This window comes from Pteronotus mesoamericanus, unplaced genomic scaffold (genome assembly GCF_021234165.1).
Source record: "Pteronotus mesoamericanus isolate MK-2021 breed Mesoamerican mustached bat unplaced genomic scaffold, CSHL_Meso_final contig_78, whole genome shotgun sequence".
Classification (NCBI taxonomy): Eukaryota; Metazoa; Chordata; class Mammalia; order Chiroptera; family Mormoopidae; genus Pteronotus; species Pteronotus mesoamericanus.
Genome location: NW_026555258.1, coordinates 29,499,465 through 29,511,847, shown reverse-complemented (window position 1 = coordinate 29,511,847; position 12,383 = coordinate 29,499,465).

Sequence of the window (12,383 nt, the reverse complement as noted above, 5' to 3'; positions counted from 1 at the left end):
AAACAGCGCAGACTCCACAACTGACTCTAATCCAGTTACTAACTTTTTCAGGGACGTGGTTTCCCTCTTAACTTTATGAAAATGATGATCATAATGTGTCAGCTATCTAAGCCCCAAGAAGGATACAAGCACAAAAGTAGATTACGTCTGGAAGAAATTCTGAGTGTCCTCAGAATTAGTATTGGAGCCTATGTGTTTGGGGGTTTTCTATAATGATCATCCAGTGAAACTTCACGAAGTCCTCAGGGGCACTGGAGGAAAGCAGGTCTCTGGCCCGGTACGCATTCCAAATACAGAGAAAATAGGCTCCCGACAGCTGTCACTGCCCCAAATGAATGCCACTTACGATGGTTTCTGTGACAGTGATGGCTCCTGTACCTCGCCTACTTCTTTAGCTGTGCCTGCTCAGGCTTTTTAAGAGAACAATGGTCTTCTACCCCTTCTCTAACCATGCTGTAGCTCAGTGATCACATCCATTCCCTTGGCTTCAATGCCACTAAATTTATGATGACAAAATATGAATCTCCAGCCCCCATGGTCTCTTTCAGGCTCCATACATGAACAGCCAATTGCCTGTCGGGCATTTTCCCGAGATATTCCACAGATGCTAAAAACACAGCACTGTTTCCAAAACTGAACTGCAACTTTCACTTCAGGCCACAACAGAATAATTGGAATTGGACTCATGTTCATCCTTCTGCCATAAACAACTACAAAGCTGGACAAAATATAGGAGGGTAACTGAATATATGCTTTCAGGCATTGAACAGCCAGCTGCACATGCCTGTGACCTTTGAGAGAAGGGAAACATACGGGGTGAGCGCCTGACTGGCCCAGCTTGCACCCCAAGGCACCTTCTTATTGTGGTGAGGGAGACGGGGCCCAAGCAGAGTGGGAGTCTCACCGAGCAGGCAGATCTGAGTTCTGCGCTGCCAAAGCACTGGGATCTCTGAGGCAGGGAGCCAGAACGGAGTGAGCAGCACAGAGTGGGTGGGCAGTTTCTTGGCTGGAACCTGGACCGCACTTGCACAGGGAGAGACTTCATCAGGCCTAGTAGCGATTGCCTGCTATGTGACAGTGACAGTGATACTAGCGACCGCACAGAGGTGGGAGACGATGGAATTCCAGTCCAGAACATGGGCTGTTCATGCTGAGGCCCAGAAAGGATATGCCATAGGAATAAAGTCAGACTGGAAGCAGAAAAGCAAGCCTGACGGGATCCAAGGGTCCCACTAGTACCTTAACTGTCTGCTGGATAAAAGCCTAATACTCTTAAAAAACAAAAAAAGACAACATAGTTTAGACTCCCTCAACATGTCAGCCACAAGACTGTGTGGTACTGGCATAAGAAAAATAGAAGACAGGCCCTCTCTGAGCTCATTTGAGGATTTCCGTTTATTTAAATGGCACACTCCCTGTTGTTCTCTTCGGCTTTATTTACTCTATCTTTACACTAATCCATGGGGATCCATGCAGCAACAGGGATTTCTATAACCAAGTAACACTTTAAAAAAATATATTCAAGGTCTGTCCTTGCTTTTCACCACCGGAGGCTCTGAGGTATGGAATTGAGAGTAACGCATGTCCCCCAGGGCGTGTGCACCGGGAGGAGACCTGGAGAAGCGAGGGTGGGAACCCACTCAGGACGGGAGAAAGCAGGTCCCGAGGAAAGCCTGAAGCCGCCCCTTCCGTTACGTGTTCCTGAGAGTGTGAGAACTCAGGGTTTCTCTGTGGTGCCTCCTCACAACCCACTGGAGGTGTCCACATGCCTCCAAGCCAGCTGGTGTCCCCAGACTCAGTGAGTGACGCAGAGGCCACCCTCTCAGGAGGTGAGTCCCACAAGACTTGGCGCTCAATAAGCAGGCTCTACTGCGTCCCAGGCCTGTGACTCCAGGCAAACCCTTTAACCTCTCTGAGCCGATTTCCTCACCTGTAAACAGGCTAATGATGGCTGTCCTGCTACGTCTCATGAGGATTTTGAGAATTTTCAAAGAAAAAAATAATTTATTCAACAAATATTCACTGACTGTCAACTATTATGCTGGGCACTGTTCCAAGTACTGACAAGCAGTAAACAAGACACAGTCCCTACCTTCAGAGACAGACAGTAAGTTTTAAAAATAACATACATGCTATGAAGAGAAATAAAGCAGGCTAAGGTCTGTGCGTCTGTGTGCACGCGCACATGGGCTCTTTCAGATATGGTTGTTAAGGAAGGTCTCTAAGGAAGCGACATTTAAACAGAGACCTGAATGACATTTAAAGCCAAGGGATGGAATGAGATCACTAGAGAGAGCCGAAAGTGAAGCGAGATAAGTCTGCTGACCAAGTCCTCTCCAGCCTCACCTCTAAAGGGCACAGACTGAAAAGGAGGCGCTAAGGAGAAAGTAGGGGTGAACACCCTTAGAACACCGCACAGAGTCTAGTTAACATAAGGCACTGAGTAAAGCTTTGCTTTGTTTTGCTGTCTGGACTCCCACTGCTTCTGACAAGGCGGGTTCGATGGGCCATTAGTTTGCTGAGCATCATGGTGGGAAGGCAAGTCAGGAATAAAATCTCTAGTGACATCCACCCACCTCACTTATGCTTTTGGAGGTGATTTGCGGGGTGAGTGAAGGGGGTACAAGGAAGCACCATGTTACACCATAAGGACTACTCATGTGAAAAGTGAGACAGCAGGCAGGGCGGCCAGGTGACACTGTGCCTGGACACCTACTATAAGGACATTCATTATGACAATTAGACACATTCTCTGCCCTCAAGAAGCTTATTGTTTTACACACACACACACACACACACACACACACACACACACACAATGTAAGCTCCTTAATAGCAGAAACTTTGTATCATTGCTTTGGATTATGCCTAGAACTATGCCTGGCTCATAGGAGGTTCTCGATAAACATTTACTGAATGAATGAATCACCATCATCGTTACCCAGGGTATTAGTAGCACTGAGACTATTCAAACCATTAGCTTTAGAATCCTCACAGTCACACAGATCCCCAAGGAATAAAAAAGAAGTAAATAAAGCCCAAGTATGCAGTCAACACTTGCTATGTACAAGGCCGTGGCAAGCTCTGTTAGGGAGTCAGGAATCAGACAAAGACTCCACCCTCAAACCTGGTAGGAGACAAAGATATCTTTATTAACTGCCCCTTCCAAAAAAAAGAAAAGAAAAAAAAACACCTCCCTTCCCCTCCCCCACCCAAATCCAAAGCCACAGTACAAGGGAAAAAGTGCTTAGTGCTGTAAAAGAGGGAAAGCCCTTGTTTAAAGAATAAAGATGTGACCTCCAGCTGGGGAAATGAGCCAATGATAACAGAAGGCAACACAAACAGCAGCAGCTACCGCTTGCTAAGCAAGGCTACTTGAACGGCACAAACCATTAAGCACTTTTTCTGCCCTATTTCACTTTATTCTCTCAACATGTCTCCAAAGCCTTACAACTGAGAATGAAGTTCCCAGGACCTAAGGGCTGGTTAGAGATGTCAAGTCTTGGGCACCATCCTGTACCTACTGGATCAGAAGTAGCATTTCAACAAGATGACCAGGGAACTCATGCCTACTGTATGTTTGAGAAGCACTGATTTAAAGTATTATTGTCTCCATGTTATAGATGAAGAAACTAAGCCTGAGGGGACTTATGTGACAAATGACTTACCCCAAACCACTCTGCTGGAGAGCGGCAGAGCCCTTTTTTGAAGTCAGGCCTGACCCTAAAATCTTGGTGTTTAACCACTGGGGTTATTAGCCAAGCTTCATGGAAGAGCTGGCATCTGAGTTGGGCTCTGAGACACAAGTAAGAATAGGGCCAGAGATGGAGGAAAGGGGAATGCAAGCAGAGGGAAGTGACAGCAAAAGCGCCGGGGAAGGGAACACCGAGCCAGGTTTCAGACAGAGTAGGAGGTTCGGTCTGGCTGCAGTTCCCGGAGTCTGAAGGGGTTTCAGGGAGAAAGGCCAGCTGGATCGGTTCATGCAGAGTTTTCATTAATTTGGGGGGCAGCACAAAAGGCCCCACCCCATGCTGAAATGACTCAGACAACAGGGAACCAACAGGCTTCTAGCTGGGGCTCTGCCCCTCCCTTACAGGGCAATCTTGCGCACAGGGGACTTAGCAATTCTGCTTTCATGTTTGCCTAATGAAGAAAATGCACTTACTTCCCGCCGAGGGGAGGCCCTATCAGTGTCAAAGTGGCGGGAATTTTGCTTTTACTATTAAGGTAAGTAAGGGGTAAAAAGTATCTAGGGCAACTCAGCACTCTATTTAGTACTGAAAAAAGGAATAAAGAGAAGTTTTCACTCCACATTACGAGGCCTACAAAGCGCCGGTGTAAAAATAACTACAAACTGTATTAATTAAGCAACTGTAATGGGTTAATGATTTTACATCTTTCTTCAAATCAAGGTAAATCTCCCTAAAGTTTTGTGGATTTTCATTTAAAAATACAGAGTAAAAATATTGTGATGCATGAGAGAGCCCTATATACATCCATACCTACACACATACACACCCTACTGGAGATGAGACAAAACTTAAAACTTTGATGATGACAAAAATCTCAGCTGGGCTTTTCATCAGTTCTTCAAAACTTAGCTCTCTTCAGCCTGAGAAATCACCAGCTGTTTCTTATTTTCAGCTTTGAAATTTGATGACAGAGACCAGAACACTGTGTTCTGACGCACATATGGAGCTTTCTGAGTGTGGGTGGGATAAGGGCCCCCACCTCTCTCCTTCGGTGCACCGCCCGTTCACTGAGGTTCACCTAGGAGAGCGCCCTGGGTTGGGAATCCCGAGACTTGGGTTTTGGTCCTGATTTAACACTAATTACCTGCGCGACCTTGAAGGGGCAGGGCAAGGTGGGATGCACTTACTAAATACCAGGTCCTTTTAATATGTCACCTCAATGAGCACTTACAACAACCCAAGAGGTAGTAGTTTTATCTCCAATTCTAGGAATAAACAGTTACTTCCGTTTTTTATTTAGTTAGTAAGCAGCACAGCTGAGGTTGCTACCCTGGACTGAGCTCACAGCCCCTGCACAGGTCCCTGGTGACCCTAGGGATCGGCTGTTCTTGGGACTGATGTTCATCTCTGGTCTGTACGTTTTGACTTCTACGGGGCAGGGATAGAGCAAGATGTCACGGTACAGAACACGACTGTCCGGGGCTTTCCCGGCGTGACCAGGAGTAGTGGATGTAGAGGTTTCTCTTAAAAAGGGCTGTGGGACTGGCCAGCTCCGCGGCTGACATGGACAATGCCCCCCACACGCTAGCGAGCCCCTGCACCAGCTCTCTCACCTCTGCCACTGCGAACCACCACCAGGGCCTCAGCCGACAAAGCCAAAGTGCCCTGCGGTTGGCGGGCAAAGGAGCTGTTTGACCAGCCTCTTCCTTCCCTTTCAGTGGGCTCATGAACGTAGGATGTCCTCCTTTCTTGTTCTAGTACATTCCAACTGCAACCTCTCTAATGCTCTTTTTTCTTTGCATCACTCTCCCAGTCATCATTGCGCAGTGTAGTGGACTGCAGTAGCTACAACTTTTGTCTGCCCAGCACACCTTCCCTCTTCTGGTTCCTTAGAGGAACTCCGCTCCCGTTCCATTTAGCCCTGGTGGGACTGTCATTCATAGTGGCTCAGGCCTCCAGCACACAGGAGAGGTGCTTGATCCAAAGTAGATAATCAGAACATCCCATCCCCCATGCCAGGACTGGGACAACTCAGAGGAGGGCCTCTGTGGAACGACACCACCTTAAGAAATAAATGCAAGGCTGAGCAACTGGGAGAGATGGAGACAGACCGACACACACAGCCTTAAAATATTTTTTGAGCCCCTGGAATCAAGCTATGCAGTTTCATAAGCCAAGAGATTTTCTTCTTAAAGTTAAGAGGGCCTAAGCTTATCACTTGCAACCAAGAGTCAGTCCTAACAAAGGTAAAGTAAGTTCTTTGTTTTCATCCAATATAACATTTTTTCCACCTAGGAGCCCTTAAATGACTCTAATCAAAGCTGACGCAGTGCATTACAACTAGCCGACCGCTAAGCGGGAAGGGGATAAGTAGAGTTCAAGCAGTCTAAGGTCCCTGTACCATCCAAAAGAAGTGTAGGGATATATATCATCTCTAACTTTAATTTATCAATTTTGGTTAAATTAAAATTTCAGGGTAACCATTAAAAAAGCGTAAGTGCACACACCCAAACTAGTGGAAGGAAAAAAAACAACTGAATGATTAAAAATAACCCAAAAGAGCCCTGACTGCTATAGCTCATTTGGTTGGGCATCATTCCACAAAGCAAAAAGCCACCATTTCAATTCCCCATCAGGGCACAGGCCTAGGTTGCAGGTTTGGTCACCAGTCAAGGCGTGACCAGAAGCAGCCGATTGATGTTTCTCTCTCACACTGATGTTTCTCTCCCTCTTTTTCTCCCTCCCATCCTCTCTCTCTAAAAATAAATAAATAAAATCTTTTAAAAATAACCCCCCAAAAAGGAAAGAGTTAAAATGAAATGAAGAACTAGCAGGGCAAATATGACCCAAGCATAAAATATGAACACATTTAAACCTAAATAGATCAGTAGTTATATTAACTAAATAGGCACTAAATGTTCATTAAGATCAAAAAGTCCAATTATAGCCCTGGCTGGTGTGGCTCAGAGGTTTGAGCACCATCCTGAGGACTAAAAGGTTGCTGGTTCGATTCCGTCGGGGCACATGCCTGGGTTGTGGGCCAAGTCCCCAGTTGGGGGTGTGCAAGAGGCAACCAACTGATGTTCTCTCTCGCACATCAATGTTTCTCTCCTCTTTCTCCATCCCTTCCCCTCTCTCTCTCTAAAATAAAAAAATCTTAAAAAAAAAAAATGGAATGGATCCAAATGGACTATGGAGAATGCTACTAGGACCTCACCCAGGTCCTCTTTACTGGCTAGCACATCTATCCCCCAGACGTAAGTTTCAGCTGATAACAACTAACCTGGTTATACATCTCTATCCCTTCTCTCCCAATCTTGCTTCCTGCATGCCTGTTTTCCTGAGCACTTCTCCCAGTAAACCACTTATACAAGAATCCCCATTTCGGGTCCTGTTTCTACGGAATAGGATCTAAGATATCACTATTTAACAGGGTGAGAAGAGAGTCACAGAATAGGAGAGGATACTTCTAAAACATGTAACTGACAAAGGACCACTAACCAAAATATATCAAGAACTCCAACAGATCAGTAAGAAAAATTGAAAAATAGGTAAAAGCTTGCAGTTCACAAAAGAGACCATGCAATTAACCAATAAAAAAAGTGCTCAATATCAGTAGTAACGAAAGAAGAAAATCAAAACCACAAGCAATAACATACACTGAGAAAAATTAAAAAATTTTAAACTGACAATACCAACTATCTGTAAGGATGTGAAGCATCTGGAACTCTCATTCTGCTGGCCAGAAAGTACACTGGTACAATCACTTAGAAAACCGGCATTATCTGGCAAAGCAATTCCACTTTGACATAATAACCTAAAGAAGCTTGTTCACCTACACAATAGAAAATGACTATGATGTTGTCGGCTGCACTGTTCTTGGTAATCAGAAACTATACATAACACAGGTGTTCACCAACTACTGGATGACTAAATACATTGTGACTTATTCGTATCACGAAACACTGTTGGCAATAAAAATAAGTGCAGTCATCACACTGATGCAACTCACAAACAGGCTGAGCAAAAGAAGCAAACACAAAATATACACAATATGATTCAATGTATAATTTAAAAATTAATGAAAATAAATGGTATTGTGTAGGGATATAACTATAGGTGACAAAACTACAAAGAAAAGCAAAGAAATGATGACCACAAAAGTCAAGACAGTTGTTTCTTCTGGGGAGAAGGGTATGATTTGGAAGGGGGTGCTACTAAGTACTCTAAGTACTGGCAATGTTCCATTTCTTGCCATGGGCGGTGGTAACGTATATTTCCCTTAGAAGTGTTAAACTATACATTTGTGGGTTCCCCCCCACCCCCCACAGGCATTCTTGTTGTATCTCTTATTTTTTAAAGTTTAAAACAAAGACAATGAAATAAACATACTGATTATTGTATGATCCTTAGAAAAGTTGAGGGAACCGAAAATCTTTCATTTTTAAATTAAAACCTTGGTCCCCCAAATATCTAACAGGGGACCTGCTAAGTAAATTTTCAATACTGTCTACTTCCCTTAGGACTATAGGTGGAGACACAGTTTCCTGGGAACAGATCTCTACTTTGCTGAGAGTCATCAGAGGACCCCTCCTACACATGAAAAGTAAGGTAAGTAGAGGAGCTATCTTGTTGAAGGCTGCCATTCCTGAAAATCCTTTGCAGGAAGAATCTGGAAGAAGTGGAACCAACTTGCCAAAAAATGTCTTGGATTACGGTTAGGAACAAATCTGATAAAAGGTTTAAAATGGGGTGATCCTGACCAAGATTGCTAGTGCGAAAGGGCCTTATATGCATCCAAGTAGAACTCACCAGGACACTGCGAGAACCAGCCCTTCAACAGGCTCAACATATAGCCCAGAGCGTGGTGCTTTAAGAAGAACAGCTAAGCACATGAGCATAAAACAAAAAAGCTCTAACCTTGGAATCCAAGCATGGGATCAAGCTGGCAGGAACCTGGTTCAACAAGGGTGCTGAGCAGCAGTGACCACACATCCTTGGATGGTGCAGGACAGCTCTTCATGAGCGATACCATATAGCTCTTTCAGAAATAACACTGTGGGTGGACTGCTCAGACTGCAGTTCTCGTTCCTCTAGAGGATGGAAGAAAGACTGGCTTTTTGGGGGCTGTGTAAGCCCCCAGAGGGCTTGGAAGTGGGAGACATTGAAATTACTAATAAGGGCATTAAAGGGTTTAGGAGATTACTTGGAAAAATAAATATGTGACCACAGTAGAACATAACTGGTGCCCTGACTGGTATGGCTCAGTGGATTGAGGGCTGGCCTGTGAACCAAAGGGTCACTGGTTCAATTCCCAGCATAGGCCACACGTCTGGGTTGCAGGCCAGGTCCCCTGTAGGGAGCGTGCAATAGGCAACCACACATTGATGTTTCTCTCCCTCTCTTTCTCCTTCCCTTCCCCTCTCTAAAAATAAATAAATCTTAATAGAACAAAACTGATGAAACAGGACACACAGGTTACACATCTAAAATAAAACAGACAAAATCTTAATCATATGTCTGCCTGTATATCTACTTTTATGTACTAAGTATCATGTGTATGAGTTGAAAACTAATAGTGTTATAACAATAAGATAACAGAAAGAGGGTAATGAGGGAAATTAGCAGGCATTTTAAACAAAGCCTGTGATAGATGACTTAAGAGAAGGTTCATTCATTAGGACAAGTGAAAGAACAAAATACTTCTTGTAGTACCATCTATTACTACTATTTGACTGAGACAAATAAGAAGAACTTGTTTCTTGTACATCTTCCTTGAAAAGCATCTCAGTATGTGATGTCTTCTTTGTTGCCCAAGGCACTATTCCTCCAACCTCTTAGAGCTCTGGCTGGATCTCAATCTACACCTATCAGAGCCCATGCATGTTTGTTAAAGGAAAGAAAGAAGGAGGGAGGAAGGCAGGGAGGGATAGTTTGACTGCTCTGTAACTGAAAAAAAACCCCAAGAAATAAAAAACTAAGAGGTCCACCACCAGAAAACAGAAACCCATAGTAAAATTGGGACTGCTTGACCAGGTTATTATTTAACAGCTATTTGTGCTATCATAAAAATGCAATTAATCTGATAACCATGGAAACCAAAATGAAGGCACTATGGTAAGTAAGGATGGCTCTTTTCAGAAATCTAAAACAATTAGATGCCTGAAACCAGAAAGACAAAGAAATCCAACTGCTCCAAGCCAGAAGGAAATCCTTTCCTAAAAGCCCTGACAAAGCAGCATTTTCCCCAGTGTCTAAAATCTTACCAGGCTTCAACAAGGGCTCTAGGACTGCTGTGATTGATCATGAAACAATTTAGGTCTCTGTGTGTTTTTGTCCCTTGGGGCCAGCTGCTATGAGGCAAGCTCACTGAGAGCTTAAACTTACTGTTATTATAAAATGTACTGAGAGCCAGCAGAGGAATGGATACATACACACACACACACACACACACACACACACATTACATGTCTATTTCTTCTCCAGCTCTTAGTAAGTGTACAAGCACACAGTAGGTACTCCAAAAATACTTGTTGAATAAATGAAAAATTAAGTTAGACCTGAGAGAAAGCACAGTGTCTGGTAAACAATGTACGTTCTTTCCATCACACAGGGCCAACTTTCTGTCAGGTCTCGAGAAAATCAAAGTCCCAGTCTCTTTCTGGGTCCAGCTTCTCCATGTGCAAAAGCAGATAGTTGGATTAGATGGTTTCTCAGGCATCTTCCAGCTCTGACAGTCAATCACTGTCCTGGGCTTTTTTTGGTGGTAGCACAGGCCTTACTTTTTTTTTCTTCTTCTCAGAGGGAATCTGATACCCATCTGCTCAAGTACATTAATGTTCCCATCCTGCCTGACTCATTTGATAGGAACAACAGGTTCATGTGCCAACTGTAAATGAGAACCAAAGGGGCCCAGAAAGAGAAGAGGGGGAAGAGTCCCATGAGGATACTTTCTTAGGAAACCAAAACGATACTCTTTTAAGTACTAAATATATAGCAAATGAAGTGTGATTATTCTAAACATCCCTTACGTGAAGCTTACTAATTTAATAATATTTACAGCGCTATCTTTGAGCACTTCTGTGCTTGACGCTGTGCTAAGCCCTTTAAACTTAATCCTCACAATAACCTCATGAGCTAATTAGTATTATTATCTGCTTTTAACAAACAAGGATTCTATGTGATTCAAGGTAACGCAGCTAGTTAAGTGGCAGAACTAGAACTTGAACACAGGTCTAACTGCCTCCAGAGTTCTGGTTCTTCAAATGGCTTTTCATTCTTCACTATAGTCCTATGAGGGAGGCCCATCAGGGGTCATCACCTTCACTTTAAAGATGGAGAAACCGAGTCTCAAAGAGGCTTGCGATTTGCATAACACAGAAGACACTGAATAAGGTGCCCGGCCCACACACTGGCTCCTGAGTTCCCAGGTCAGGCTCTTCCCACCCCCAAAGTCTGCTTCTTCCTTTTCGACTCCACTTTTAACTCGCAAAATCTCAGGGCTGAAGGTAGCCGCGGAGATCCACTTTCTCGGCGCGGTGGCTGTACAGCGGTGGAAACCAAGGCACAGCTCTTCTTCCGAGCGGCTGAGCGCGGAGATGCTTGCAGGGTGCAGGAGCGCGGGGCCGCGAGCGGCCTGCGGGGGCCCCCGCCTGGTCCCACCAGGGCCAGGTGCTCAGCCTCTGCTGCGACCCAGCGGCGCCTCCTCGGCCGGCGGCCTCCAGAAGCGCTCCAGGTTCCCGGGAGCAGCCCCTAGGCGTCCGAGCCCCTCCCCCGGTCCACCCCCTGCTCCAGGCCTGGGGCATCACGGGGATGCAAATGGCATAAGTTCGCCCACAGCCTCCACGGGCCAACCGCCTCTTACCTGGCCAGAGCTCCCTGGGGCGCTCGCCCACGCAGTCCCGGCCGCGGGAGCCCGAGCCGCAGAGGAGCCGCGAAGAGCGGGGCGGCAGGACGCGCCGCGAGCCCCGCCCGGGGGCGGACAGTTGCCGGGCCGGTGCGGGGCGGGTACCGTCACGTGACACGTGAGGCGGGGGATGCTGGGAGCCGCGGCCGGGCGGCCGGGGTCTGGTTCCCCGACCACCGCCGCGGACGGGGAGCCCAACCCGGAGGACTCTCTGCAGGGAGGGACTGCGAGGGAAGAGGAAGGGAGACACGAGGCGAGACGCATGGGGCTTCGGATCCTGCGAAGTCAAGCCTGTGGGAGGACGATTAAGGCTTGTACTGCGTGGCCCCAGAAGGGGCAGAAATAGAATCGGTGGGCGGAAACTGCAGGGAGGCATGCTGGGGTCAGTATGAAGACGATTCTTCCAATCACCACAGTTGCCTATAGTTGGGCTGCTTCAGATGGTGGTAAGGTGTGCGCCCAGGGGCTGGGTTCATTCATTCAACAGACTGGCCACTGGCCATGCGGCAGACCGTGTACTGGGAGGGTAGAGATCCAGCGCTTAGCACGGTGACTGCCACATAGGAAATGGTAGTTGTTGCTGCCGCTGCTGCTAATATTATTATGGGCATAAAAGTGAGCAAAGCTGATAGGGTTCCTATCCTCTTGAAGTTAATTTTCAAGTGGAAAAGATAGTCTTAATCAGATATCATGTAAATATGTATTTTAAATTATGGCAAATGCACTGAAGGAACGCTGATTTAAAATTAGGGGGCAAGGGAAGGTGGTCAGGGACCTCTAAGAGA